Source organism: Malaclemys terrapin, chromosome 2 (genome assembly GCF_027887155.1).
Source record: "Malaclemys terrapin pileata isolate rMalTer1 chromosome 2, rMalTer1.hap1, whole genome shotgun sequence".
NCBI lineage: Eukaryota > Metazoa > Chordata > Testudines > Emydidae > Malaclemys > Malaclemys terrapin.
In genome coordinates, this window is record NC_071506.1 from 86,065,189 (window position 1) to 86,091,475 (window position 26,287).

The 26,287-nt window shown below is 42.8% G+C and overlaps 1 protein-coding gene across 1 annotated transcript in view; it reads left to right on the top strand.

The window, feature by feature from the left end:
- ARHGAP28 (Rho GTPase activating protein 28) overlaps nt 1-26,287 on the top strand; it is a 167,266-nt gene that overhangs the window by 32,004 nt on the left and 108,975 nt on the right. The gene's annotated exons all lie outside the window — the stretch shown is intronic.

Below are 26,287 nucleotides of genomic sequence, written 5' to 3' on the forward strand. Positions count from 1 at the left end.
GAAGAGATCAATCCCTATATTTAGAAGAGTGACCACTGCAAATGTGCTTGACATAGACTCCTATGAGGGGAAGTCTGTCCTAACAGAGAGAGACCTGGGGGTATGTCTACACTACGGGATTAATCTGAATTTACAGAATTCATTTTTTTGCAACCGATTGTATAAAGTCGAGTGTATGCGGCCAAACTAAGCACAGTAATTCGGCGGTGTGCGTCCAGGTACCGAGGCTAGTGAGGACTTTCAGAGCGTTGCACTGTGGGTAGCTATCCCATAGCTATCCCATAGTTCCTGCAGTCTCCTCCGCCCATTGGAATTCTGGGTTGAGATCCCAATGCCTGATGGGGCCAAAAACATTGTCGCGGGTGGTTCTGGGTACATCCTCCCCCTCCATCTGGGAAAGCAATGGCAGACAACCATTTCGCGCCTTTTTTCCTGGGTGAACAGTGCAGACGCCATACTACGGCAAGCATGGAGTCCGCTCAGCTCAAGACAGCAGTCATGAACATTATAAACACCTCACGCGTTATCGTGCAGTTTATGTTGAACCAGAACCTGCAAAACCAGGCGAGGAGGAGCAGGCTACGGCAGCGCGGCGACGAGAGTGATGAGGACATGGACATGGAATTCTATCAAACCGCGGGCCCCGGCGCTTTGGAGATCATGCTGTTAATGGGGCAGGTTATAGCCAGGGAACGCCGATTCTAGGCCCGGGAAACAAGCACAGACTGGTGGGACCGCATAGTGTTGCAGGTGTGGGACAATTCCCAGTGGCTGCGAAACTTTCGCATGCGTAAGGGCACTTTCATGGAACTTTGTGACTTGCTTTCCCCTGCCCTGAAGTGTCAGAATACCAAGATGAGAGCAGCCCTCACAGTTGAGAAGCGAGTGGCGATAGCCCTGTGGAAGCTTGCAACGCCAGACAGCTACCGGTCAGTTGGGAATCAATTTGGAGTGGGCAAATCTTCTGTGGGGGCTGCTGTGATGCAAGTAGCCAAAGCAATCACTGAGCTGCTGCTACCAAAGGTAGTGACTCTGGGAAATGTGCAGGTCATAGTAGATGACTTTGCTGCAATGGGATTCCCTAACTGTGGTGGGGCAATAGATGGAACCCATATCTCTATCTTGGCACCGGAGCACCAGTACATAAACCGCAAGGGGTACTTTTCAATGGTGCTGCAAGCACTGGTGGATCACAAGGGACGTTTCACCAACATCAACGTGGGAATGCCGGGAAGGGTCCATGATGCTCGCGTCTTCAGGAACACTACTCTGTTTAAATGGCTGCAGCAAGGGATTTACTTCCCAGACCAGAAAATAACTGTTGGGGATGTTGAAATGTCTATAGTTATCCTTGGGGACCCAGCCTACCCCTTAATGCCATGGCTCATGAAGCCATACACAGGCAGCCTGGACAGTAGTCAAGAGCTGTTCAACTACAGGCTGAGCAAGGGCAGAATGGTGGTAGAATGTGCATCTGGACGTTTAAAGGTCACTGGCGCACGTTACTGACTCGCTCAGACCTCAGCAAAACCAATATTCCCGTAGTTATTACTGCTTGCTGTGTTCTCCACAATATCTGTGAGAGTAAGGGGGAGACCTTTATGGCGGGGTAGGAGATTGAGGCAAATCGCCTGGCCACTGATTACATGCAGCAGACACCAGGGTAGTTAGAAGAGCACAGCAGAGCGTGCTGCGCATCAGAGAAGCTTTGAAAACTAGTTTCATGACTGGCCAGGCTATGGTGTGAAAGTTCTGTTTGTTTCTCCTTGATGAAAACCCACCCCCTTGGTTCACTCTACTTCCCTGTAAAACAACCGCCATCCCCTCCCCCGTTCAATCACTGCTTGCAGAGGCAATAAAGTCATTGTTTCAAATTCATGCATTCTTTATTAATTCATCACACAAATAGGGGGATAACTGCCAAGGTAGCCCGGGTGGGGTGGGGGAGGAGGATAGGAGGGAAGGAAAAGGCCACTAAAAAAGTTCAATATAATGACAGCCTTTTGGTTGGGCTGTCCACTGGGGTGGAGTGGGAGGGTGCACAGAGCCTCCCCCACCCGCGTTCTTACACGTCTGGGTGAGGATGCTATGGAACATGGTGAGAGGGGAGGGAGGTTATACGGCGGCTGCAGCGGCACTCTGTGATCCTGCTGCCATTCCTGAAGCTCCACCAGACGCCGGAGCATGTCCGTTTGATCACGCAGCAGCCCCAGCGTTGCAGCCTGCCATCTCTCATCTCGAGCGTCCCTCATGACCTCACGTTCACTGGCATCTTTCCTGTACTTTGATACTGTGTCCTTCCACTCATTCAGATGAGCTCTTTCATTGTGGGTGGATTCCATGATTTCAGAGAACATTTTCGTCTCGTGTCCTTTTTTTTCACCGCCTTATCTGAGATAGCCTTCGGGACGGAGGAGGGAGGCTTGAAAAATTTGCAGCTGCGGGAGGGAGGGAAAAAAGGTAGAGAAGTATTTAAAAAGATACCTTTTACAGAACAATGCTTATACTCTTTCACGGTGAAGAACACTATTCACATTACATAGCACGTGATTTCGGTACAAGGTCGCATTTTGCATCTTAATATTGAGTGCCTGCGGCTTTGGTGTTAGAGAGTACAGATGCAGGTCCAGGGAACAGAATTCGGCTTGCATGCAGCCATGGTAAGCCATTGTCTTTTGGCTTCTTTCCCACATACCAAGCAAAGCCCGTTGAGTGCTGCGGTTTTCCTGTTAACGTGCAGCAGCAGAAACCAAACTAACCCTCCCCCCCCGATCCAATTCTCTGGGATGATCGCTTTACCCCTCCCCCCACCACACGGCTGGTATCAGGGAAGATCCCTGCTTGTCAAACGCGAAAAGCTCAGTGCCAATTCCCGCCCCTCCCCCCCCCCCCCGGCTTGGCTAACTGCAGGGAAGGATTTCTTTTCAGCCACAAGCAAACAGCCTAGTAGGAAGTGCCACCTCTGTCCCCTTAATTAAATTCCCATATTTCAACCAGGTTACCATGAGCGATATCACTCTCCTGAGGATAACACAGCGAGATAAAGAATGGATGTTGCTTGAATGCCAGCAAACGCCGGGACCATACGCTGCCAGGCTTTGTCATGCAATGATACCAGATTACTTGCTACTAGCATGGCATGGTCAAGTGTCCTACCATGGAGGACAGAATAAGGCTGCACTGCCCAGAAATCTTCTGGAAAGGCCTTTGGAGTACCTCCAGGAGAGCTTCATGGAGATGTCGCTGGAGGATTTTCGCTCCATCCCCAGACACGTTAACAGACTTTCCAGTAGCTGTACTGGCCGCGAATGCATCCCAAGTCTTCAGGGCAAATTAATCATTAAAAAACGCTTGCTTTTAAACCATGTTTTATATTTACAAAGGTACACTCACCGGAGGTCCCTTCAATGGCCTCATTGTCTGGGGGTTGGGAGGGTACTTCAGTCAGGCTGAGAAAAAGATCCTGGCTGTTGGGGAGAACGGAGTGCTGTGTGCTCTCCGCAAGCTCGTTGTCATCCTCCTCATCATCATCTTCCCCGTCCGCAGAATCCTCAGGCATGGCTGAGATTACCCCTGCCTCGGAATCCACAGTCAGGAGTGGGGTAGTAGTGGCGGCCCCCCCTAGAATTGCATGCAGCTCAGCATAGAAGCGGCATGTCTGCAGCTCTGACCCGGAGAGACCGTTTTCCTCCTTTGTTTTTTGATAGGCTTGTCTGAGCTCCTTAACTTTCATAACAGGCACTGATATGAGTCCCTATTGTGGCCTCTCTCCATCATGCCCTTGGAGATTTTTTCAAAAGTTTTGGCATTTCGTCTTTTGGAACGTAGTTCTGCTAGCACGGAATCCTCTCCCCATATAGTGATCAGATCCAGTACCTCCCGTACGGTCCATGCTGGTGCTCTTTTTCGATTCTCAGACTGCATGGTTACCTGTGCTGATGAGCTCTGCATGGTCACCTGTGCTCTCCACGCTAGGCAAACAGGAAATGAAATTCAAAAGTTTGCGGGGTTTTTCCTGTCTACCTGGCCAGTGCACCTGAATTCAGATTGCTGTCCAGAGCGGTCACAATGGTGCACTGTGGGATAGCTCCTGGAGGCCAATACCGTCGAATTGCGGCCACACTAACCCTAATTCGAAATGGCAATATCAATTTTGGCACTACTCCCCTCGTCGGGGAGGTGTACAGAAATCGATTTTAAGAGCCCTTTATTTCGAAGTAAATGGCTTCGTTGTGTGGACGGGTGCAGGGTTAATTCGATTTAATGCTGCTAAATTCGAATTAAACTCATAGTATAGACCAGGCCTAGGAGTGGGTTGGGAGGGAGGAAAGGTGACACTCTCCCCTTTCAGGATCAGGCCAACAGGGAGAAAGTTAGAGTAAGAAGGTGCCAGTTTATTTAATCACCTTTCAGATTTAAATTTCACTCGATCAGTTAGCCAAGCTAAATAATATCACATTAGCTCTATAGTGGTCATTACCTCTTGTAGTAGTAATGCGCCGTGAATAGTTTGCTGAGTTTTTTGCAGCATGTGATACCGATTTGTACCAGAGATAAGCAGACAGATGACCAAAAAAAATTGAAATAATATGGATGAAAAAAATGTTCACTGGAATATGGTAAAATATGAATAGTTGTAAAAGTATAAAAAAAGGTTCATCCATACCTGCAAAGAATGACATTCTGAGATTTTATCATTTTGTATCAGTGAGATATTTGACACAGGAATGCTTAACGATAATCATTGTTGGTTTCTGGTTTATGTTTAACTTTTATATGAACTAACCAAGAAGGTCTGGGAATCATTTTTATTCTGAAATAAAACTGGGCAGCTAGGGGGAAAAGTGTATAGAACAGTATTTGTGGAAATGTAGAAATTGATTTGCAATTAATTTTACGGTTGGATTTTCCTCTGATACAGAATCACAGTGGAATATCTTTCATTTATGTTCACTAGCCATGTGAAAGGCATTGGAATAACATTTAAGGGGGAAGATTTTTAACTTTGGCAGAGGTATTCACACAGGATAAATTGGGGTTAAAGGTAGGATAGAGCTCACCTTTGCACTCCCCTGGGGCTCCTGTGTGTTTGTCCCATCCTCCCAGCATAAATTAGAAGGCTTGTGGCAGGCAGCATTCACTTGTTGCAGTGGTTCCACATCAGCACAGGATACATAATACCACAAATAGGAAATAGAAGATATATATACTGTATGTATACAATAGATAGTGACGCACCTGTGTCACCCTGGCTTTTGGAGAGTTCCTGTATTCTTTATTGCATAGCACAGGCTTCTCTTTAACTAGCAAAACATTGGGGGAGGGGTTTGTAAGTGAGTTATCATTGGGGAAGGTTTCATGTAAAAGGAATAAAAGATTTTGAAATTTCAAAGTAATTTTGCGAACACAAAAGATGGTCTGAGATGTTCACAAAATCTAAATTCCTTGCGGTTCACCTGTGCCTGCTCAAGATGGTATTAAATACCCAATTACTGAAGTAAAGTTCCAATAAAATATTGTGCTGGAAACTTCATTTATCTACAGAAAACTCTACGAAATCTTAATTTTATTGTGGAATTTTTCCTTTCTGGAAAAAAAAGAGCTGGAAAGAAGCAGCCAAGCCTTCACTTTGGCTTTAACAGTTCTCTTGTCACAGGTCGTTGGTCTTGTTTGGAAGCTCATAACACATTTATTTTCACTGAAACATCACAAGCTGGATTTGGTTCTTTCCATCTTTAATTTCTACGACTCTGAGATCATTTAGTTTTCATGGGAGCTCTCTGTGAGATTTATGCTCTCAATGATGTTACAGCAGTGTGAAATCTTCTAATTTTGCAGCTACACCAGAGGAAGAGCTCATGGTCAAACCATTGTTCACAAGTGCAATCTGATGATACGTTGCTAAAATCAGACTAATAATACAATGTTAGCAGTAGTTTCAAGGACTGGTTAGATCACTTGAGGATATGTCCTAAGTGAATCTATGAATTCCCAAATAGAGAGAGATTATTAAAAGAACACTATCAAGGCAAATAGGCCTAAAATTAGACGTACCAGCTGTGTTTTGGTGTGTGTACATGAGCATACAATTCATTTGTTCCATTCTTCTGAGCAGGTGGGCTACAGAAAAATGCAGAGCTATGCTGTTTTGAGTACAGCAAAACCCTTCTTACTTACAGAATGGAGCAGAGAGATAGAGTAGGATAGCATTATGTTCACAGTGTGTTAGTGAATGTTGTCAAGTAGGGACGTTGAATGTTATCACTGCTGCTCTCATTTGTATGAACTAATCAATTTTCCAGAATGCAGAGGATTATTCTCTTCTGTAGGGGCATCTACCCAACTCTGGTGTGGAAGGGGTTAAAGCAAGCCAGAGAGGCTGCACAGAGCCCCAGCCAATCATGGAAGGGCTTATTGGGAGCCAATCAAATGGAGGCTTGAAAGCAGCCTATCAGGACCAGGCTGAGCCCTATAAGAAGGCTGCAGGGCAGAGGGGAGTAGAGTCTCTCCCTGGAGGGCAAAGGGAGAAGAACTGGCTCTTGGAGACGCACCTAAGAGAAAGCAGGGCTGGGAAAGCTCTAGGCTGACGACTGCCAGACTGGGGCCCTGACACAAAGGGGCAGAGACAGTGCTGGGGCTACGGGGAAGTGGCCCAGGGAAGCAGGCAGTAGAGGAGAGTTGGAGGAGGGCAGTAATTGGCTGCCGCTAGAGGGTCCCTGGGTCAGGATCCAGAGTAGCAGGAGGGCCTGGCCTCCCCTGTCCCTCCCACTTGCCAGTGATGAGAGTGGCTAAGCAGGCTGCAGTTTGCCCTTGGAGGAAGGGGCTAGACTGAGGACTGCAGTGAGCCACTGAGGCGAGTGATAGAACCAGAAGCTGCCGATCCCCCGGAAAGGGGGGAAAAGCCAGCAGAGCGGGCACAGTGTCCAGAAGCGGACATCATGGTCCGGGAGTGACGTGGGTCCGACTGTGAGGACGATGGAGACCGAGAAAGGAATGGAGGACAAGTAGGGTGACCAGATAGCAAATGTGAAAAATCGGGACGGGGGTGGGGGGTAATAGGAGCCTATATAAGAAAAAGACCTAAAAATCGGGACTGTCCCTATAAAATCGGGACATCTGGTCACCCTAAGGGCAAGACACCACTAGCAAAGGTGCACTGCTGAAAGAGCTAATTCCCAAACCAACCAGCAGGAGGCGCTGCTGTGGTGAGTCTCGCCCTGTTACATAAATTCAAAGAACCGTGCTTTCAGTAGCAATCAGAGAATTCACAAAGCAGGAAATTCCTACCTTTCATAGACTCCCTGCCACAACACACCCTGGTCCTCTCTGATAACCATGAAGGACCAGGAACGCTATAACCAGTCCACATCTCCCTTTCTTTATAATGAAAGATTATAACTTAAATTATAAATCAATGTATATACACACAAAAATTCATAATAAACATCAAATCCCTTAAAACTATTTGCACTTCTATGTTCCCTTATCAACTGCATTTAAATAGTCCTAAGCAGTATTCTAAAGATCAAATCTTTGAGGGGATCTGATCAGTCTTTCAGACACGTTCTCACTTCTGTTGTATTTGTGTGTGGAATTTCCTGTGGAGTCTCCTGACAGAGAAGTGCAGGTTCCCAATTCTCTATTTGTTGTGTTGGGAAATATTGAAGATGAATCCAGTTCCTCTGGTGAAGTCCTTTTGGAGTCTCCATTAGGTAGCATCTGGAAGTTTCTGCCTAGTTTAGAACATCTGGTAGCTTTTGATCCACACTTTTCTCTTTGATCTCAGCTCAGATAGTGCTTTTCTTCTCTGCCAAATACTGAATTTCTTGTTGCCAAACTTTTATTTCAGCATCCCGTTTTTGAAATTCCTTCAGGTCAGGCTGTATCAGTACCACAGGTAAAAGTGTCTTTAGTCGTCTTCCCATCAGAAGTTCTGCTGGAGATAGTCCAGTCACAAGGAATGTTCACCAATATGCCAGAAGTGCTTTATATGGATCCACTAATTTTTGCAAAAGTCTTTTTAAAGCCTGCAGTGCTCTCTCCACCTCTCCATTGCTCTGTGGGTATGATTGTTTCATAGGTAAATTGAGGCCAACTATCATATCTGAGGACTTCTGGAGCTCCATTTCTTGCAGATATTGACTTTAGTTTTGGGGATGAAGTGTGCCAATGAGGTCTGCATAAATATAGCCAAGTATATCTGGAGAAATAATTGACTACAATAATGTATGTGTGTCCTTTCCAGAAAAGCAGATCCATTGCTTCCCACTGCCAAGGTCTGTGAGGCTTTGTAGAAAGTAACAGGTTTGTGATTGTTTTTAGTTTTCCCTTGTTACAAACCTCGCTGCCCTCTACTAACATCTGAATGTGCCTACTCAGACCAGGCTACCATGCAGTTTGTTGCGCTCATGGCCTGCACTTATTTATACCTTGGTGTCCCTCATTGATTTTGGAAAGCATCTCTTTCTGAAGCACTGTAGGGATTAAGAATGCATTGTCCTTTCAGAAGCAGGCCATCAGCTATGTGAAGGTCATTTTGGTCCTGACAATATGGCATTAATTCTACTGGAAGTTGATGTTTTTGCCCCACCCTCTTTGGCAGAATTGAGTCAGTTTCTGGCAAGTGTCATCCTTTAGCTGGTCATCTCTAGTTTTCTGAAGCCAGCTGGCAGATGGTGGAATTGCTGCCAGCACAAGGTCAATATAGACTTTGACAACTTTTTCTAAAGCCTTTTCTTCTTCCATTGGTGGTGGTTTAACTGGGGATCTAGATGGAGTGTCTGCTGCTATGAGTGCTTTCCCTGGGATGTGTTCAGTACTGACAGATTCTCTCATCGGCCATAGTCAAAATCTTTGAGTCCTACATGGAAGGTCATCAGTGTTTTTTAAACCAATAATGATACTAAGGGCTTGTGGTCTGTTCCTATGTTAAAATCCAAGCCAAACAGATATGCCCTGAACCATTCACAGGCTCAAGTGACTGTTAGCGCTTCCTTTTCCACTTGAGCATACTGCTGCTCAGTTTTCTAGATATGACTGCAACAGTTTCTGGTTTCCTCCTGGCTGCTTTTGTGTGAGCGCTGATCCTAACCTCTATGAAAATGTGTCTACTGCTACCATTGTCAGATAGTTTACTGAGTATTGTGCAAAAAGAGGGGGAGATGTCAGTAGTTTTATTTTACTAAATGTGTTCTGTTGTGTACTCCCCCAGATCCACATATTGTGACCATTAAGGAAATCTCTTACAAGTTTTGTTAATGATAGATATTTGGTAAGAATTTCCCAAAATGATTTACCATGTCAGGAATCTTTTTGCAGCAGAAACATCTTGGGGTTTCAGTAAAGTGACCAATACTTTCAGTTTTTCTGTATCCAGCTGAATTCCCTGTTTGCTAATTATGTGTCTTCCAATTTTTAGCTGTGCCTTTTCAAATTCACATTTCCCAGTCAGAGTAAGAGTGGCTAGTTGGAAGCAGATTAACACTGCATGTAGTTAGCAACAGAGGATCCTGTGGCACCTTTGAGACTAACAGAAGTATTGGGAGCATAAGCTTTCGTGGGTAAGAACCTCACTTCTTCAGATGCAAGTAATGGAAATCTCCAGAGGCAGGTATAAATCAGTGTGGAGATAATGAGGTTAGTTCAATCAGGGAGGGTGAGGTGCTCTGCTAGCAGTTGAGGTGTGAACACCAAGGGAGGAGAAACTGCTTCTGTAGTTGGAAAGCCATTCACAGTCTTTGTTTAATCCTGATCTGATGGTGTCAAATTTGCAAATGAACTGGAGCTCAGCAGTTTCTCTTTGGAGTCTGGTCCTGAAGTTTTTTTGCTGTAAGATGGCTACCTTTACATCTGCCATTGTGTGGCCAGGGAGATTAAAGTGTTCTCCTACAGGTTTTTGTATATTGCCATTCCTGATATCTGACTTGTGCCCATTTATCCTCTTGCGTAGTGACTGTCCAGTTTGGCCAATGTACATAGCAGAGGGGCATTGCTGGCATATGATGGCATATATAACATTGGTGGACATGCAGGTGAATGAGCCGGTGATGTTGTAGCTGATCTGGTTAGGTCCTGTGATGGTGTTGCTGGTGTAGATATGTGGGCAGAGTTGGCATCGAGGTTTGTTGCATGGGTTGGTTCCTGAGTTAGAGTTGTTATGGTGCGGTGCGTGGTTGCTGGTGAGAATATGCTTAAGGTTGGCAGGTTGTCTGTGGGCGAGGACTGGCCTGCCTCCCAAGGTCTGTGAAAGTGAGGGATCTCCAGATCCAGCAAGGACAGATGGTTCAGTTACCAAAATTAAATTTCTCTAACAGAGTCTATGTACTATGGACTCCATTACTGCATTGAGACAGGACTATGCCTCCTTCTTGTGCAGCTTTCACAGGTCTCCTCCCTGATTTTCAACTGTTTCCACTCACTCAGCACTCTAGTAGTCTGGGAATCTCTATTCTTTCCTTTACTCCTTCTTTAGAGAGAAGGATTCACTCACTTCTGATATCTTGTAGTGCGAGAACATAAATACAAAGACCCATGCCACAAGCAGTAACTATAGAACTCCCTGACTGGGAAGTCTCCTCTCTTTATTAAGCTCCCTCTGCAACACATTCTGGTCCTCTCTAGAACTGTGTAGGACCACAAACCCTGTGACCATGAACCCTGTAACCATTCCAGACAGTCATTTAAGTCTTGATAGTAGATATGTAGTGAAAACCGGATAATCTTTAACTAAACATGTACTGAAAGACCTGCAAAGAATTGAAACTTTCAGTCAGTTTTCAAATTAGTCAAATTCTTCAATGTAATACTTTACAACAACATAAGGGTAAAGCATCATGTCATCCACATGACATGAGAAAGTGTGTATAATATTCTATGATTCTATATTATCTCTCAGAGCCAAAAAAAAAATCCTTGCCAATTTCCTGCAAGTATCTTTCTTCTGACTATCCACATTCTCAAATTTAAACCTTTTGTTTTTATGTCACTCTTCCACTTACACCCTGGGCCTCACCTTTTTAAAGAGCATGAAGGTTACTGTAAGTTACACAGGCTTCTAATGGCCCCAAGAGACCCAGAGATTGCTGGAGTGCATTAATGTCCTGGTCACAGCTCCTTCCACCAGCCAAACTCCCTACATTCCATGTATTTAGGGTTATCTAGGAGACACTACAGAATCTCTGGGTTACCTGGAAATACCCCAACAATAGTATTTCTGATATTTCTTTCAGAGTAACAGCCGTGTTAGTCTGTATCCGCAAAAAGAAGAACAGGAGTACTTGTGGCACCTTAGAGACTAACAAATTTATTAGAGCATAAGCTTTCGTGGACTACAGCCCACTTCTTCGGATGCATATAGAATGGAACATTCTATATGCATCCGAAGAAGTGGGCTGTAGTCCACGAAAGCTTATGCTCTAATAAATTTGTTAGTCTCTAAGGTGCCACAAGTACTTCTGATATTTCTGTGGCCAACTGAGTCTGCTTTAGGGCAGATTTCTTCTCGCTGCTAAGCTATCCTAACTCATGGGTCAATCGGGTGGAGTCTTTGGAAGATGTACAGTATACTAAGGAGAGGCACTAATAAGATCACTGAAATTATTTAAAATTGGTTGCATTAATAAATTAAACATTTTACAAATGTGACTGAATAGGACAACTAAGTAATAGCCTCAGAAGAAGTTTTTACTGCTATAAAGTCCTTAGACAGCTTGTTTGCCATATGGTCAATTAAAATTATTCCGGAAAACTGAGACTGTATTTCTATTACAAACCTGTAATAATGAATGAGGATGAGCAATGTTTACCATAATAAGAGTAACATTCAGGTTAGGCGAGATCTATAGGAAGCATATACTGTTTGGTTCTGTTACATTTCTAGATCTTAAAAAAACCGCAGTGTCTGTATTTTCTTGTGTTACACTATCAGCCACATGCTGGGCTAATGTATTCTGTTATTTATTCTGTAGCTGAATTAAGTATAAAAAAGACCCTCTTGCTTTTCTGTGTGTTGTAAAGGTAATAGGGAAGAAGTGTACTTGAATTCTCAGTAGGTGAGCTATGCTGGTTCTTATGGATGGTTAGCCTGATTAGTATACTAATCTCAGTGAAGCTGTAAACTGTTACCTCCGTTTTAGAGCCTGTGTGAGATGCTTATTGTGTGGAACCATAAAAGCTAATAATTCAGGGGATGTCAACTTCTGTCAGAAACAGAATAAGTTAAACTATTTTCCAGGTGAGAGACCTCTCACTCTATTTTTTGTGACTTCTGGGCGTTGCCATCTTGTCAGCTTTGAATCACTAGTCACTCTACACCGGGGGCAAACAGTGAATTGACCCCAGATGTATGTAATATGCACATAAAGGTACAGAAAGAAAAAGCCTGAAAAGTAAACAATTTAACCAAGTTAGCCTGTGAGCATTGGTGAGCACTAAGCCACTGGTATTGCATAGAAGAATATTCAGACAAGAACATATGGCACACAGGAATGACAGAATTGTCTCTGTTTAGAGAAACGGTATTTCAAAGTAAAACATGGGTGGGAATGTACACCTGTACCCCGATATAACGCGACCCAATATAACACAAATTCGGATATAACGCTGTAAAGCAGAGCTCCGGGGGGGGGGGGGGGGGAGGGGGCAGGGCTGCGCGCTCCGGTAGATCAAAGCAAGTTTGATATAATGCGGTTTCACCTATAACGCGGTAAGATTTTTTGGCTCCTGAGGACAGCGTTATATCGGGATAGAGGTGTATAACTGTGGGCAGGGCATTTCTTCAGAGCTAGATTGTGGTTTTAAATAAATATGTATGGAAATATAGATCAACACTGATTTACATTCAGTCCTGAATATGAATCTAATCTGAATATATCATATGAAAATTACTGGTATATTTTGTTGGTCCAAGCAAATAGCATAAAAATCCAAAATTTGTGTGAAAGATTTACATAAGCTTCCTAGTGACTTCTGTCCCTCCCATCTAAAGTTCCACTTATTCTTCATCACAAGGTGGATCGTGGATCCTGCTAATCATCAGAGGCCCTCTGGCTGCCAAATTCAGCTGTCCTTGGTATCCTTCTGACTAGAAGCTGCCGAGGAACTGTCCCTGAACATTATCATGTGGCACCAGGGAACACCAGGGCCCTCTTTACTTATGTTGTGTTGGTGTGGGCAAACGCCATTATGGGACTGAGCACAACCTCCCTATTTAAAATTTAAGGATTTTTAACTGTGGATTGTAGCCCAAGAGGTCCCACTAGGCTACCAAAGAATTTCAGGGACCTTTTGGTTGCAAAAGATTCAAGGATGTTTTGGAGCAAAAAACTAAACCCAAATATGAACAGATATAAATATCAGTGTCTTTCCAGAGGTCAACAGTTTAATCACGTGAAGGAAGGATGATCTTGTGGTAAAAACACCAGATTGGAACTTTGAGACTGGGTTCAGTTCCCAGTTCTGCCAAAGACTATAACACTAGTCAAGTCTTAAATCTCTAAAATGGGTATAATATGTCACTACCTAAGAGAACTGATTGTGAGGTGCCAGAGTATTGTGGTAAAGGATCTGGAGCATATAAATAGGTAGAATTTTGGCTTCTTCCCTTTAGCTATCAACTCTTTCAATATCTCCTTGAATGTAAATCTTTGTCTTTTAAGGTACTATTTTAATGCATAGGCAAAATGTACAATGCTTTTTAATGGGTCCTTTCTAGAAATGCACTGTGTATATCTTGGGCATTCGGGAGTTAAACTTAATTTTCTGCTGCATTTGCTAAAAGTCTAAAACAATTATCTTGTGTTGTGAAAATGTCATGTTAAAAAAAAGACATCAGAGTAGAAAAATGGATAGATTTTTCTCCAGCACATATGGATTTAATTTCAGCTAGAAATGAATCTCATACTGTAAGCACATGAAGAGACCACTGAGGAGTCAGAACAAAAGAGCTCTTAAATTATAATCAGTCATTCTATCAGCCTGTGATTCTAGCAAAATGTTTTTGTTGTAAAACATTTGTCTGACACATGCTTGTAAATCTGCCAAAAAGGATTTCTTATTAGAACAAATCAGACATTAGCCTCAAAAATGGGTGTTGTGTTCTGTTCTTTTTAATTTTTTCATTTATCTGATTTGTTTAGTTAATACAAATGATTAAAGCATCACTAAAAAATAGTATCATTAAAGTTGCTCAAAAGGCTCAAGTAGAAAATAATTGCTATTTTAGATATTGGCCTTTAACTTAATTTTCACAGTGCGGGGCATTAAAAATTGATTATTCACTGCCCCAGCACTTACAGTGACCACTTTATCTTCCTGTCCTTGGAACTGGAAATAATTGCTGTACAGCAAGCACAAAGGAGTGGCAAATGATGAGTTTTAAGTGTTGCACAATACGGCCTTGATTCTTAAATAAATTCAGCTGAATTGTGAATTCCCAGATCAATAGGAAATGTGGTTATCCACCAGTAGGGTTACCATATTTTAATTTTAAAAAAAGGAGGACACTCCACTGGGCCCTGGCCCCGCCCCAACTCCGCCCCTTCCCCACCCCCAGCCCAGCCCCGTCCCAACTCCGCCCCTTCCCCAAAGTCCCCGCCTCAACTCCGCTCCCTCCTCTGAACGCTCCGCCCCCTGCTCCTCCCCCTCCCCTGCTTCCCGCGAATCAAATGTTCGCGGGAAGCCTGAAACAGGGAGGCAGCAGGTAAGCTGGGGCTGGTGCGGGGCGCGAGGAGGCGCGGCCCAGTCCGTCCCCCTTGGCTGAGCGGCTTCCTCCGGCAGTCAGCTGGCCTCGCCAAGAGGCTCTGGCCCCGGTGTCTCCCGCCCGGCTCAGCTCGGGCCCCGGTTCCGGCCGAGCGGCTCCGGCCCGGCACCGGCCCGGCACCGGCCCTGGCCGAGCACCGCCGGCCGGCGGCTCTGGCCCGGCACCAGCCCTGGCCGAGCACCGCCGGCCCCAGCGGCCTGGGCACCGCCAGCCCCAGCAGCTCGGGCACCCCCGGCCCCGTTCCCAGCAGCTCCGGCCCAGCTCGGCTCAGGCCCCGGTTCTGACCAAGTGGCTCTAGCCCGGGACTGGCACTGGCCCTGGCCGAGCACCGCTGGCCCCAGCGGCTCCAGCCCAGACCCAAGCCCCACGACCCCTCTCTCCCTATTTTCCCGGACATGTCTGGCTTTTTGGCATTTCCTCCTAGACAGGGATTTGAGGACCAAAAAGCCGGACATGTCCAGGAAAATCCGGACGTATGGTAACCCTATAGCAGTAACTGGTTCTGAAGCTTGGATTTACAGCTCCTTAGCACTGCTGGAATGGTGCAAATCAGCTGGACTATACTAACTAATCTACTCCTTATTTTTCTCCATTACTATTCTGTGGTCCAAATGCATCTCTCTCTCCCAAATGACTGCAATGCAAGTGAGCAGCAGTAGATCTTCTGGTGCCATTCCTGCCCATCTCTCACTAGCATACATTCCAAAATACCACGTTCTCACACTCATACCTTGTGCAATTGTGCTGTTGGGGGCCCTCCATCAGGGGCCGGACAGGATCAGAGTGGCTGTTGAATACATATAAATGGAAATGATTGTGCTGACTGATCACATCGTTTCTCGTGGAGTATTGAGAGACATGCTGTAAGCAAAGAAGGCCCAAAAAGGAAGTGAAAGTGCATCATGAGCTGTGAGAGGCCAGCCAGAGGCAGTAACAGAGTCAATACAAAGGGGTTTTAGCTGAGTCGGAGTTCAGTGCTGAGTAAGCCCTGCATCTGAACAGAAAAAGTATGTAGCAGAAAGTGAATTTGCTACAGCAGGCTCTGTAGTAAGCTTCTGGCTGTTAAAGAGAAGTTGGGAAGGAGGAGAATGGGAAAGATATAAAAACTCCTCCAAAGCCAAATTAGGATCTTAAAAATAAAAGCAATATAAAATAATACAATATATATTAATATATGGGACACCTCCTTAGCTGAGTTAAATAGGCCTACCTGCATTGACTTAAATGAGTGATGCTGATTTACACTGGTGGAGAATCTAGCCAAATATACCAACAAATTAAAGACAAAATAATCAGAGGAGTACTTAAATAGAGAATGGAAAGATTATATGAGAGACAGAAAACAGAAGAATTGTTAAACCATTACTCTGTTTCCATCTTTACAGAGGAAATGGGTAGAGCACTGCTTGTGCTAGGAATCAGTCTTCGTGCAGGGACAAAAAAGAAGCAATATTTAGTATTGTACAGATAATAGAATTGATTAGAGAAAAATTTGCTTAAAACAAACAGTGCACCAAGTTAAGAAAATATCCACCCATGAGCATTGAATGGGAGAAGAGAAAGAACCAATGAACCTTTTGAAGAAGATGGTTTTAAAAAAAAAAATCACTAAATTCAGGAGAGATCATTGAGTAGAACAGCCAGGATAAAGACATTATTTATTTATTTTTTTAAAAAAGGGAAGCAAAGATGGGGGTGGGAAAGAGACAATAGCCCAGTGATTTTAAACTTGGCTGTAAAGAAATTATTGGGAGCTATTTTAAGGCGGGTAGTGGAGATAACATCTTGAGAAAATCAGTGTGTATTCAAGCAAGGGAGGTCACTCTAACTAACCTGGTGGGATTCTTTGAAGATATTGCTGCCAGGACAAATATGGGAAATTAAGTGGATGTAATTTAATTACCTTTTCAAAAGGTATTTAACACTGTTCCACACCTGAGATGAATGGAGAAGGTACAGAGCAATGTATAAGAGCTAAAGAAGGATGCTCTATAGAAAATTTTCTCAAGAATGAGACAACACAGGCTAGCAACACATGGGAATTCTTCAAGTGGGAAGAGGTAATAGTCTGTAAGAGAAATACCTGCAGGGTCCATTTTAAGACCTCTAGAGAGATACTGAGTTGTAAGTAATTTGGATGAGAGTATTCTAAACAAAAGGGTTAGATTCCCAGGCCAGTGTGGCCATGTTGTGCCACACAGCCAGCATAGACTTGTTTAGCCAGCCCTGGGAACATCATCCCATTCCCAGGTGATACTCTGATGGTTTACTGTGACCAGTGGGGTCTCTATGCCACTCCCTCTTCCTGCTGCTGCATAACAAGGAAAAAGAAGCCATGGCTAGGATGTCCCGATACCACGCTGATCCTCAATAGTAGTTACAACTATAGCTAGTCAGAAATGTTGACATTTGTGGGAAAGGGTTGGTTTTAACTAAATGTTCATTAGGTAGGTGTCTCAGGTCCAGGATAGGATCTTTGCTCAGGGACAGAGCGAGAGAGAGAGTCCACTCCAGAAAAGCCAATATCCCAGTGGTTGGGGCACTCACCTGGAATGTTCAGGGGAGGTCACTCTGTCTGTTTTCTTGAGAGGGGGGAAGGGCGAATTCAAAAGTTCTCATTTTTATTCCAGTGTGCAACAGGAACATTTTTTAAATCTTGACAGTTTTGACATAAGGGAAATACATTTCACACTCAGCTCTAATTTCAATCTCTTGTGGCCATTGATAACATAAATTAGAACAGCTGTTGGGCTGCTCTAGCTTGGCATAGGAGCCAGGATCAAGGGAGGGTAAAACCATGCCAGCTTTACACACATGCACACATTCCTGAGCAGCACTCTGTGGATTGGCTGCACCCTATCTTTAAATCTGGAGGCAAATACATTAGTATTCAGTATGAAATTCAAAATTAGGGGACATAATAGGGAAATATATCAGAACCACTTTATGCTAAAGCTAAGAAAGCTATGCAATGGTACTGGGTTCAAGAGACATCTAGACTTGTTATTAGAGGAGAAATGAATTGAGGAGTACAATGAAGGAGGGAAGTAGGTTTAAGATAAAATAAAGAGAAAAAAAAATAAGCCCAGGCATGTTGGGTTGGACAGCCTTTTCCTGTCACAGTTCCTAAAATGTTCTTATGTTGCCTTGCCTGCTCTCTAATCATATACTTCACTTGAAAGGGCACACTTAGTTCTGGTGTTTTTCTTTCCATGAGTATGATAACTACTGTTGCTGCTTTCTGCCTTTCCTAAAGAGTAAGTTAGCAATGTCTGAACCTAAAGGAACAACAAACAATTTATCAGGGAAAGCAGTCAGAGACCTGAAGCTATCGGTCATGAAAGTGAGTTACGGAATATTGATCTATGGGATCATTAATCCATCTTTGCACTTTTTTTGATCAGTGAACTATGGAGCAAAGTATTATTTTTAGATAGTTCATGGCATCTGTGAATTACATTTATAATATTACATACTGTACTTTGTTTACACCAAGTTCCAATACATTCCATGCAGCTCTTTCACTGAGAAGTCAGAAGTTTATCTGTTTTATCTCCTGTGTGTATAATAATATAAAGAAAAGTTTAGTGATCAAGTTCCTATTGACCAAAGGCTACTTTATGAGTGACTTATTAGAGATGGTAACTCTATTGTTTGGTACTATAATTGCAAAAGCACAAAAATCTTGATAATCATTAAAAATAGCAGAGGAATTTGTTTCATGGTAGTTTTTAACTTTCTTTTTTATCAGTTTTCAGTACACCGCCTGCAACACAGTGCACTCCAAACATTTAATTAAGCAAAGAGTGCTGGTACACACAATTGACATAGGAGTAAGATTACATAGTAAGGGACAAATTACCTACAAACATTCTTAATGGAGTCTGCCACATTCAGGGTATATCTGTCTGTGCATACAAAACCCTGTATTTGTGGTACAGCAAAGAGCATTTATACTTGAAAGTTGGGTACCTGTTCACCTAACTACTGCATGCACAGATACCAGTATCCATATGCAAATACATAGTAATGCACAAATTGATGGCACTCATGAATTTATCCATTACTGGAATATGACCTGCAGGCGAGGGCACTCTATAACTCTAAAGCATTTTTTAGTACCTGACTTGATAGAAGAGTGCCACCTACTAAATCATCACTCCCTGTATCTGAGTGTTCTTTGGAGCTCTTTAATCCAAGCAATGACCTGGTCCAATCCTGTTTGTCTTGTGGGATATGACAAAAATCAAAACATGAGACAGGTAGAAAGAGAGCAGTGCATTAAATTAAGCTCTAATCCTATTCCTTCAAGACACAGAGAATTACTACAGAGATGGATGGTTTCAGAGTAGCAGCCGTGTTAGTCTGTATCCGCAAAAAGAACAGGAGTACTTGTGGCACCTTAGAGACTAACAAATTTATTAGAGCATAAGCTTTCGTGGGCTACAGCCCACTTCTTCGGATGCATATAGAATGGAACATATATTGAGGAGATATATATACATACATACAGAGAGCATGAACAGGTGGGAGTTGTCTTAACAGCTCTGAGAGATATATATGGTATGGATAGACTTTACAAAAACTAGACAAGCCGTTTACAATACAAACTTTGCCTCTCTACAAAGGAAAAAGGACACTAAACTATCTAAACTGCTACATGCCACAAGGAGCCACAACAGTAGTTCCCTTAACCCACGCAACAATATTGTTAATCTTTCCAGCTATACTCTTAGCCCTGCAGAAGAGTCTGTCCTATCTCGGGGCCTCTCCTTTTGTCCCTCCAGACCCACGAACATGATACAGTTCTTCGGTGACCTAGAATCCTACTTTCGATGTCTCCGTCTCAATGGCCTGTAGAATGTGGTGTTAGAGAGCTGTCTAGCAGCCTCTTGGTCATATTCCAATTTATTCATGATGATGACAGCACCTCCTTTGTCAGCCTTTTTGATTATGATGTCAGAGTTGTTTCTGAGGCTGTAGATGGCGTTGTGTTCAGCATGGCTGAGGTTATGGGGCAAGTGATGTTGGTTTTCCACAATTTCAGCCTTTGCACGTTGACGGAAACAATCTATGTAGAAATCCGGTCTGTTGTTTTGACCATCCGGAGGAGTCCACGCAGAATCCTTTTTTTTTGTAGTGCTGGTAGGGGGGATTCTGTGGGTTATATAACAATATATATCTCCTCAATATATGTCCATTCTATATGCATCTGAAGAAGTGGGCTGTAGTCCACGAAAGCTTATGCTCTAATAAATTTGTTAGTCTCTAAGATGCCATAAGTACTCCTGTTCTTTTTATAGAGATGGATGAACCTCAGGAGCTTTAGGTGTTCAGTTTGAATAAGGACCCAGAAATTTTGTATGCTCATCCGAGTTTTATTCAAACTCCTGAATTTGCAAAACTGGTCTGGATACATTATGAGAATGGGCTTTCTGGTGAGCTTTCCAGCCCTTCTAGTGGTTAGAGCAAGGCAAAAGACTTAGAACTCCTAGATTCTGTTCTGTATGCTTCAGAGTGATCTTGGGGAAATCACTTTGAGCCTGATTCTGATCTTAATTGCACTAGTGTAAACAAGGAGTAACTTTACTGTTGTCAAATAAATCATATGACATCAAAATGAGTCATTTGGGTCTCAGATTGCCAATCTGTAAAATATTTATAACACCTTAAAGGAGGGATGGGAGGCCAGTTAATGAATGTTAGTTAATTAAATCCTCCGATGAAGGACATTAAGTACATGAAAGGTAGGGCCTTGATCTTGCATTGGAATTCAGTAACATGAACACGTCAGCCATGGTGGAATACTCTTGGCATCAGTGGGGCTGTGCATGAGTTTTTGCTAGCAGTTGTGAGGGATCATGGGCCTCAAACCTGAACCCCCCATGGGGTACTCAGGCACTACTCAGACCATGGCCACCACCTAGCAGCTCCATACCCCTTGAGAAGGGGGCTAGTGAAGCTCTACTCTTGAAGGGCCGGGCCTACAAAGCTCCTGAGTGGGGTTGATGTCCCTGCACCTAGTGACTGGGATGCACTATTTAACCAGAAAGAGGTACAAGAAGTTGTCCGAACAACTAGGTGAATTCCTGGCTGGCTGCTACTATGGACCATGCCTACTTGCTTGACTCCTGAGCCATGCCTCTCTGCCTGTTCCTGCCTCCAAGCCTGTTCCTGGTTCCTGTCCTCCTTATCCAAGATCCCTGGCTGATCCACTTTCCTGCCTCACTCTAGCTCCCTGCTCCTACTCCTGATTCTGATTCCATCTCTGACCCTTGGCTTGACTGCTGACTTTGGCCCTGGCTCTGACCTTTGGCTTGTCACATGAGTCTGACACTGGCTCCTGACTTAACCATTAGGCATGATGGCCAACATCCCAATCCCTACAGCAGATCTGTGTTTGCAAGATTGGGGCCTGTATTATTAAAGCTAATACTGTGAGAGAAACTCCCTGTGTACTGCATTAAAAATGTGTCTCCACACAATAGAAAGGAGAAACAACACATGAACAGAAACTTTGTATGTAATTGATATTAATGTTCCACATTACTCTTAGTGTTTCACAACAATGTGTAGGGAAAATGACTGGCTTTCTGAGTGCCAGATGCCAATGGATGTATGGGGCCATACATAACAAATGTCTCAATGTTTTTTCAGACAGGTCCCTGATTTTTGTATGAAAAATTCACCCTCATCCTTTCTGACTCTCGTGACATTACTTATTAAGGATAGGAATGGGAAAAGTCAAACTTTTGCTTAAAAAAAAAAATCTGACTTTTTAGAAAAGGTTTTCTTCATTCAAACCCAACTGTCTTGTATAGCTTCCTGCATTCTTTCCTCTTTGTTTTAGGCTGTTTCTAGTTGCAGCCTCTTGCCTGCTCTTTGATTATTTTCCTTGATTTGTCTCTCAGGGTGTGGGTGGTATATGAGTGGACCAGGCTCAGTTAGTCTGGCACAACAAATGAAAGTAAAAATAATCAGCTGAAAGGCTGAAATTCCTGCAACATATAATACCCAGCATTGAATGGCACATAAGTGTTAGCATATTTATATTTCTTGTTTTAAGACACAGTGAGCCATGTGTTGAGTTGTGGGAACATAAGTTTGTTTCATATGAAAGCCTACATTTGCATTACCAGATTAGGTCACTGTGCATGAAAACAAAGAGTCAGATTGGCTACCCAACTGAGGCATGCAAATGCCGGATTTTACAGGTGTCTGCACATTTTTGTACACATAGCAGTTAGGCCTGTAGCTGAAAACTTGGCAGTTTTATATGTGCCTAAAGGAAAAGTCCATGATTTCTGTAAATTAGGTATATCCCTACATCTATGCATCTACATCTTTGCTGAGACATGCAGCATAACATTTAACCCGATGACACAAGAGATGTGGCAATATAATAACAGACCTGAAGTATCTCACTCATCAGATTATGTTTCTTTGATTAGGATGAAAGACTCCTAATTTACTGGTATCTGATCATTTTTTATCTGCCTCATCATAAGTGAATGAAAAATACTAACTTGAGATATGCTGAAGTAGACAGACTTGATGCACATCCCTTATATTTGCCAAATCTTAATTGATTCTCGGCTGTCCGCTCTTCCTTTCCAAGTTCCTGTTAGAAAAAGTCCTAAATTTGTTTTTTTGGGTCCAGTGAAGATGAGGCAATTTGAAATGTCAGAAATGAAACCAATTGCAGTGATGTGATGAAACAGTTGTGTTCAAAAATAACAGGAGGAGGAGGAAAGTCTGCACATGGTATTCAGAAGAGACCCCCAAAAGAGAAGGAAATAGCCACATCATAAATGTAGCAATACAGTGATTTAAAGAGGTTCTTTGAATGTAACATGCATCACTCTGCACCGTGTGGAAATTACACTATGCTGTCACCTGATGTACTCTACAATGGTAGTGGCATCATGTGCTATATTGATACATACTGTCCCGGTGAAATATAAGAAAAATCTCTTTGTGGGAGTGCATTCATGTCATCCTTTGACAGCTACTACCAAATGTAAACTTCTCTTTGCCAGGTTATTAAAAATGTGGAAGGTGAGCCTGAGATATGTTAATGGACAGAACTCCCCTCTTTTACTAAACCACCCGTCCTTTCTGAATGTCAGGGCAAAATGGCAGGTAGACCCATTTACAGAATCCGAGTACCAAAGTTCTAATGATGGTTACTGTTGATGACCTTTGAAATACACCTCTACCCCAATATAACGCTGTCCTCGGGAGCCAAAAAAATCTTACCGCATTATAGGTGAAACCGCATTATATCGAACTTGCTTTGATCCGACGGAGTGCGCAGCCCCGCCCCGCCCCCACCCCGAGCACTGCTTTACCGCATTATATCTAAATTCGTGTTATATCGGGTAGAGGTGTATATGGGACTAGTAAAAATGTTATGACCCCAGATCAGAGAAGCCAGTTATATCTTTCTATTTAACTACAATGACTTGTTGGATCAAAATAGTAATAAGAGAAGTATAGTAGCAACAAAAATAAACGAGTTAGCACAGTGAAAGGATCCTTGTTTATAAGCTACATCCAGCCCCATTTCATTCTCCAGTCCTCCAGTGATAAATGTTTGGAGCTATACTTTCCCAGAATGTTCCAGTCCTTAAAAGTGTTTTAACCACACACAGTCACCTCTGTCAGCGGGGTTTGTACAGAGTTTAATAAGGGATATGCAGCTTGTTGATGTCTATGGTTTTTCTCATCCTCCGTTTCTATATACTGGTAGTGCTTGTCACAAGGTGCCTAGCCCCTATAATTAAAATAAGTCCAGCTTTCTTGTGCCAGAGCAGGCGCTCTGAGTTGAGCCAATTAAAAGGGTGGGGCTGCATCTGGGCTATAAAGGGTCGGAGGGTGTTTCAGTGAGGGCAGAGCTAGAAACTGTAGGGAAAGAGGGAAGGGAGTTCATGATGAGTAAGAAGACCTGGCAGAAAGTCTTGTTTTTCCTTTGGGTGAGGGCAAAGAAAGTCAGGCCAGGCCTTGCATCTCCTCCAGCTGCTCAGAGAGCAGGAAGGGACAGAACCTCAGGGAGGAGGAGCTATGCCCAATTTAGGACTGGATGGAAGATTTTTTGTGTATCTGTTTTTTTGGAACTTTGTTAATTTATTAAAGAAACAGACCCCCAAGAAGAGCTGTGATTGGATGAAAGAGACTGTGTGGAGTTTAAGGAGCCCTGAAGAAGGGGAAAACAGAGGCAGGGCACTAGAGAGGCATCCCCTGGCCATAAAGGGGGGCTCAGGAGGTGGCTGACTCTGTTACAGTACTAAATATTTTTGTAGCTGTTAACTGTATCTGTGCCCATTATCTAAAACTCTGTGGTACACCCAAGTCAGAGTTGCCAACCCTCCCAACCCAGGATTGTCCTGGAGTCTCCATGCATTAAAGATTATGTCACGTGATAAAATCTCCAGGAATTTGTCCCACCAAAGTTGGCAACCCTAACCCAAGTTCTTTAGTAAACAATCCTATCGGATCAAGGAGTCTAGCCATGCAGCCCCCAATTCCATAATCCCACTCATATTTCCTCTCCATGCCACTCAATTATAATAATAATTATAATTGTTATTGCTATTGCTGTGGTTGATTTTGAGCACCCAAAAGTGTATTAGGCAATTTGCAGAAACAAGTAGACACAATCACTATCCTGAAGAGATTGTAGTCTATATTCAGACATGACACAAAAGTCAAAAGCTGACAGAAAAGGGATAAAGTAAGGAGATGCAAGAAATTTCCAATAAATTCATGTGGTTACTCATTAAGGCATATATTTACTGCAACCAAAGCAATCAATGAAGCCAAATAACTAATGCTGTTATATGGATCCATTAGTATATGCTAATGCAGCCACTTACACCTCTTTCTTCTAATTTCCCAAGACAAAAATGAGTCATCTGGAGATTTGGCATCTTCATCATGTGAAATATTCCACATATTCCAGATCAATATGAGGAAACTGAACAAATTAATCCTTCATGTGACCTTATTTTGCCTCAGTGGAGTTACATACCAAGGATGATTTTAATCCACTGAGTCTAAAGACAAAGAAAATGTGAAGAAAAACAAAAGAACTTTAAACAAATAGAGAAAAGATTGACACATAGTTACTAGCAAAAATGTCTTTGTAATGGCAGAAGAACAGATTTTTGAATAGTGTTATAAAGGTTAGAGAGTTACAGTTGCATAATTGGCAAATTCATCCTTAGAACAGCATAATTTTCTATGAGCAATATGCAAGACAGTGCAAATTTTAACAGTAAATTTCCGTGCCCCCAAACATTGATGTATCTATCAAGTCTGAAGCAAAATTTCTGGTACTAACTGGCACAAGAGCAATGCCTTCTGCATGACCTCTTCCAGGCGAATTGGTAATGTTCCTCTCAGACTCCCAAGCCTATGACTCAAGGATACCATCCACCGCTGAACTCTCTGCTATTAGTCTTTGTTTATCGTTGCATGTTTAACCCATGGTTGTGATGCAGCCATCCAGCTGGAGCTTTGGCAAAGGTTATTTTTAGTGTTTGTTAAGGTATTTCTGTTAACAGGGTTTGCGCTAACCTGGAAACTTATGTCTGCTTATCTGCTTAGCAAAGATACATCACACATATTTATGTTTCCAATGAAAAAGTCTGCGTGGCTTGCCAATTATTAGGCAGCACTTTCTCTGCTCTTCTCTAAATCTTCCATCAATACTAGCACACAGTCTGTAGAGAGCAGAATGATCAATAGCTATGTGAAATGAAGATTTACCATATATATTTACAGCTTATTGTAGGTCAGACAATATATTCACCCTTTCATCTGTTACAAAAAATCTTGCCCACTGCCAACTGCATATAATTAATCTGCTTCCTCACAAAGTCTTGTGGTTAGAGCACAGGACTGTGAGTCAGGCAGCATGGGGTCTATCTCTGGCTGTGCCACAAATTTCCTGTGTTTTCTTGGGGAATGTCATTTAACTTCTTTGTTCCTAAATTTCTTCATCTCTAAAATGGGGTTAATAAAGCTTCCCTATGTCACAAATGTGTTGAGAGCCTTACTTCAACAATACTGTAAAACAGTTGGAAATTGTTGGCTAAATGGTGCTGCAAAAGTGCAAGTTATTTTATTGTTTTTGTTATTATATTTCAGTGCTTTAAAATTAGGCACTTCCTGTATGTTCTATATATTAGAGAGCAATCATAGTAATCTGTATAGGTATATTCAAGCTGTCCAGTATTTAATTTGAGAGCATTCTCCTCTTGTCATTCGTAGCCCATATAAACTGCTGAATTTAGTTGACATCATTAACAAACTTTGCAGATCAAATGATAGTTTTGTATTCACACAGAGATTTTAGATCATGCTTTTAATGAGCCATCTTCAGACCTGTTTTAAGCCAGTAGAAATCTAGTTGCACTTGCAACAAAACTCAGTTTGATTCATTAGCTAATGCCCTGGAATGTTATATTGACATGATACAAAATTGGCATTATGAAAATAGGAAGATTAGATGTTGGAAGAACCTTT